Source organism: Syzygium oleosum, unplaced genomic scaffold (assembly GCF_021117445.2).
Source record: "Syzygium oleosum isolate NSW1041296 unplaced genomic scaffold, Sole_v2.1 Sole_v2.01, whole genome shotgun sequence".
In the NCBI taxonomy this organism is placed as follows: Eukaryota; Viridiplantae; Streptophyta; class Magnoliopsida; order Myrtales; family Myrtaceae; genus Syzygium; species Syzygium oleosum.
This window is the reverse complement of record NW_026607485.1, coordinates 18,946,039-18,951,489: the sequence shown is the minus strand read 5'-3', so window position 1 is coordinate 18,951,489 and position 5,451 is coordinate 18,946,039.

Sequence of the window (5,451 nt, the reverse complement as noted above, 5' to 3'; positions counted from 1 at the left end):
TGTTCAACGCCTTATGATGAAACACGATTTTTTCCCTTATCTTTCGTTATGAAGATCTTGTTAACGGGACGAATCAAGAAATCGAGTCTTGAGGGGCCAAATTATAAGACAACTGCAAATAAATGTAACTGTTGAGTTCTATGGTGGGAACTCAATATAGTCTGTTTCGTTGGGAATAAGCGAAATACATTTCACCAAGGGTTGGTCTTTTACTCTTTTGTGACCAAGTGGTTCTTATCTTTATAGTGAATTCTATGTGGCCGAGGAAGTCCATCCAATTAATCTGGATCTGTAGGATCGGTGCACTGCCTAGGGGTTTGGCTAATGAATTATTAAGGTTAAACTTAACTTGGGCTCTCCCAAGCCCATACCAATTCATGATTTAAGGTTTAAGTTTTTAACATACAAACGATTTTCAATTAGGAGTCGTCACTAATCAGTTTTTGATGGGTCAATTAGATATCCAAGTAAAGTAACGAGAAAATTACTTTACTCTTATCAATCGAAAATTCAATAAGTTCGGAGACTTGGTTACACTAATTATCTAACTAGTGCCCTTTCAGTACCTAACCTTATTCAATCACTAACTGAAGTGTTCATGCAACAATCTTACCAGTTGTGAATCCTAAAGTCCTATTCCTAGCTAGGCTAAAGGGAAACAACAATCAATGTATCGAAAGTGTGTAGTCAAGCAATAATCAAAATAGAAATGCGCAAACAACAATATATCATTCGTTCCTAAGAACACCCAAAATCCTATTGTAAAACCCTAAGAGCTTGTTCAATTTGAGCACAATATTTTCGATCATAGATTTTCGCACGTTTTTAAGGAAATCTACCAAAACCTAATTTCTTAGCAATTTTCTAATTTTAGAAAAATAATTTTTTTTCGGAATTATTCTTTAATTTTCAATTTTTTAATTTTAAAATTTTTTTATATTAAAATAATAATATAATATATAAAATAAACAGACTTGGGTCGGACCTCGAGCCGGCCCAACCCAAAATTAATAAAACCCAATACTAAAATAAAGCTGAGCCCACACCTAAAATTAACAACAAGGACAAGAACTCAGCTCGGGCTGAGCAAAGGCATAAATGAAAAACAGTGAGTCCCGGCCGTAAATGAAAAACACAAACAAGCATCTCGTTTAGACATTCCGTCGAGCAGGTGGCGTGCACCGTCTAAGAAACGAACAAAAGCCCCAGACGAGGACTGAGATAGACAGTAAAGAATAAACAAAGATTTGACAATAGCAAAGCACGATGTTGTTGGGGTCGGAACTCGCGCAAGTCGGAGAACTGCAGGTTTTGGTCCGGCGAGCCCCAAACAGGGCAGAATAGAGCACATTTGCGCGCTCGGGTAAAGAGGCCCTACCTGGCTCGCGACAGTGGCTAGGAAGCGAGTCTGACTCGTGGCCATTGTGGTGTCGCTGAGCTAGGATCCTTGGGGTAAAATGCGATTGAGTCTCAAACGAAGCGAACAGGCTTACCGAAGGTGTGAACCCCAGGACAAGGGAGCCACGGGTGCCGGCGTTCGTCGGATGAGGCTCCAGTAACACCGAGCTACGTATTTCACTCTCTAGTTTTACTCTCACTCCCCGTCTCACCCTCTCTCTCTCTCTCTCTCTCTCTCTCTCTCTCTCTCTCTCTGTTGTTCTCTCTCCCATGGCTTCCCCCCTCCTCGACCCCCCTCCTCTCTCTTTAAAAATTGTCACTAGTCCTCTCTCTACCATCCTTCCAGAGCGGTTCTAGATGGTCAACGAAGCCAGCTACCTCTCCCTTCCATTTTCAGCTCGAAAATGCCACCGATCAGCGCACCATCCTTGCCTCTGTACACGCCTGCAGCCAATCCATTTCTTGTGGCTGAGTTAGGTCTATTTCTGGCTAAAATGGTTGTAAGTTTTCCGTGGCAATGTGTCATTGCTTCCACTTCTCTGAATCGCAGCTGTCATCTGCTTTGTCGTAACCTTTTCCTTCTATTTGTTGTTCTCGCGAGGGAGAGAAGACGAGAGAGAGGCAAGCGTGTGGGAGGGCTGGGTTGAGAAGGAAAAAGGAGAGGACAAAAAGGGCTGGGCCGCGGAAAGAAAGAAAGAAAGACCAACCCTTGGTGGCCGGCCGGCCACAGGGGACGGCGGCCCTTGCCGGAAAGGGCAAGAGCTGGACCCTCGCGCCTGGGCGAGGGCAACTCTCGTTGGATCTGGTGAGAGCAGCCCTCCCTTGTGGTCGGCAAGGCCCGTGATGCCTTTAACGGCCCTCGCTTGCCACCAGCCACAGGCCCAAGGAAGGAGAATGCATAGAAAAAATAAAAAGAAAAAAAAAAGAATAAAGGAAAAAAGTATTAAAAATTCAAAAAATATTAAAAATTGTCCACGTCAAAGCCGGCCGTGCTATGTAGGACAGCTGACGTCTACGTCAATGATTTTTGGCCTAAATTGGCTGGATGCACTGAATTTGTACTAGTGTAAAAAGGTTTAGGACTAAATTGTTCAAATTGAAAAGTTTAGGACTGAATTGGTACCAATGCAATATATTTATGACTTTTTTGTTACTTTTCCCGAGAAAAAGGAAAAGGCTGGACCCAGGTGGGCCGGTTCGAACCGGCCCTTTTTAATTTTTTTTTAATAATTATTTTCTTCTCCTTTTTGTTTTTTAAGGAAAATATATTTTAATAAATTCTATTGCTATTAATGCAAATGATTCTAATGTCTATATGTTATGCAATTTAATTATACTATTTTTGTGTTTAGGGAGCTAAAGTTTAACCCATAATTATCTATACAATTTATTACTAAATGGGTAGTCAAAATTGACGTGTCAATAGCTCTCCCTATTTGAAGGTGAATTGTATTAAAAAACAAACTGATACCTAAATTTTGACCATGTAAATGTAATGAATGATATTTTGTCGGAAACATGGAACCCATTTTTGGATAATGCATGTTTAACCGAATAAAACAGACTTGGGATCACTTACCTTACGGAATTGGTAGAATAACTTGAGGCATGAACTGGCATCCGAACCTATCTTCGGTTACCTTGACATTGAAAATTATTTATTCAAGACCCAGACCTATCTCCAGTCGCCTATGAGAGCAATGAATTGTTTGTCTGGAGCTCGGACCTATCTCCAGTCGCCTTGATGGTGAATATTGCCTTTCAGGACCTATACCTATCTCCGATTGCCTGTCGGAGTAACAAATTTTTTGTCTAGGATCCGAACCTTTCTTCAGTTGCCTTGATGGGAGAAATTGCCTATTCATGAACTGAACCTATCTCCGGTCGTCTGTCAGAGCAACAAATTGTCTATTTAGGATCTGAACCTTTCTTCGGTCGCCTTGATGGGAAAATTGCTTGTCTAGGACCAAACCTTTTGATTGCCTATTAGAGTAATAAGTTGTTTGTCTAGGACCTGGACCTATTTTTGATTGCCTGACATAGCAGTAAAGATTACCTGCCTAGGACCCGAACCTTTCTCCAGTCGCTTGACATAGCAATTGATGATGAGTGGCCTATTTAGTATCCTGACCTTTCTGTGGACCTGGCACAAGCCTTGGTACTCTTACTGAATTCCTAACTGCAAGAAAAAGAAGAAGAGAGATAACAAGAATTAGGTTTCAGTCAACCTTTTCTTTTTCTTCATGTGTTGAAGGGAAAAAATCTTTTGATTGTCTTATATTTTCTCCATTTACTTTGATCCTCCGAGATTTTTGCTATTATGAGGTGGTTCTCTTGTTGTTTTATGGTAAGATTACATTATGTAATCATGTGACTGCATCTTGATGATCATATAATCATGGTCAATCACTATTCTTGTAGTGGGGGCAAACTGGAAAAGAAAGGCAGAGGACAACTTATCCGTGCTTTCTGTCGCGCCGCGCTTTTTTTTGGACTTTCAGGATTTGCGCGCTAAGGAGGTATTTCCGTGTAAGGGTCTTTCTCAGATCATACCTCACGTGACAACGGATGGTAATTTCCTATTTAGTCTAAGTTTGTGATTTTGGAGTCGCCATTAATCATTGTTGGTAGGTAGACTAGAAACCTAATCGGGGTATGCGAGAAATACCACGATTCCACGGTCGTTGGTCACCTTCTCCAGCGAATACGGTACCCAAAACGGCACCGCTTTGACTTGATCTCTTTGGGGCATTTCCCCGAACACCTAGTGGCATGATTCTGGGCTTGTTGTTTTCGAGACCGTCGGTTTGAGCTCATCGCCGACGAGCCTCCGGTGACCTTTATGACTAATTTTTTGGTTCTGTGTTAAGCTCATGTCAACCTCTACCAAACTAGACTAACCAAATAACCGTCGGACCTTCGCCGGTCGGCGAACAACTAGTCAGAAAAACCTTACTCGCAATTTGTTCTAAACTTACTAGCCGAACCTTCAAATTGCAATATAGAACGCCCTAGCCATCTAACTCGATTCTAATCACTAACAAAACATCAAACAAGGTCAAGGAAGCTAACTTGAATGGCCCTACGGCCACGGCAATGCTCCGGTGAGGATTGGATGAACTCCGGCGAGATGGTTCATGGACAACCGGTTCGGTTTATGCAAGTTTATCCAACAAAATGCAATCGAACGACATAAAACGTGATTAGAAACAAGTTTTGAACATCCAGAAATACAAAATCATGATTAAAATAACATGAATATCAAGATTGAGTCATATCATATTTTCTGGAATTTCTGGAAAAAACTGTGACAGTGAGTAATGTTTACCTGCTTCAATGAGGATCAAAATAGAGTTCCCGAGCTAATTAGCGCTCGTGGATGTCTTCTTTGACATTTGATCTTCATGCTGGTGGCTTCGGTCTCGCCAGGAAGGTTCTGGATTGATCGAAAAAGTCTCGGTTTTAGACCTTCAGGACCAGTCGATCTGACTGGAACAAGGAGGAGAAGTTATAGCCAAACCCCGATTCGCCGGTGCTCCACCTTCTAGGGCGGCACCAGACGCTCGAGTGGAAATCTCAGACCCTTTCTCTCTAACTTTTTCTCTTTGGTTTCGCCAGTTTTCTCTCTCTCTCTCTCTCTCTGGCAAATCTTCGAACACGTTCTCTCTACCATCTTCAGTTTTTTCAACTTTTTGTTGATAAAAAATCCCGCCCAAATTCGGTTAGAACCGACTTTGAATCGGTTAGAACCGACTTTGAATCGGTTAGAACCGACTTTGAATCGGTTAGACCGAATAACCGATGACAGCTGGGGATTATCTAGTTATCAAATCGGTATTTCGCACGTTTTTGTGGTGGGATTAAGGCTGGTGAAGTCGCGGGCTTGAAATGTTTTTTTCTGGGTTTAATGGGTCTTTGAATGAGTCGGGCGAAGAAGATGAACAACCCGGGTCGGGTCGGGTCGACCCGGCAGACCCGGGTTGGTCTAAATTCGCTAATTAAGCTCAATTTTGACTCAATTTTCAAAATTAAACCCCAAAATTGAATTCCTCA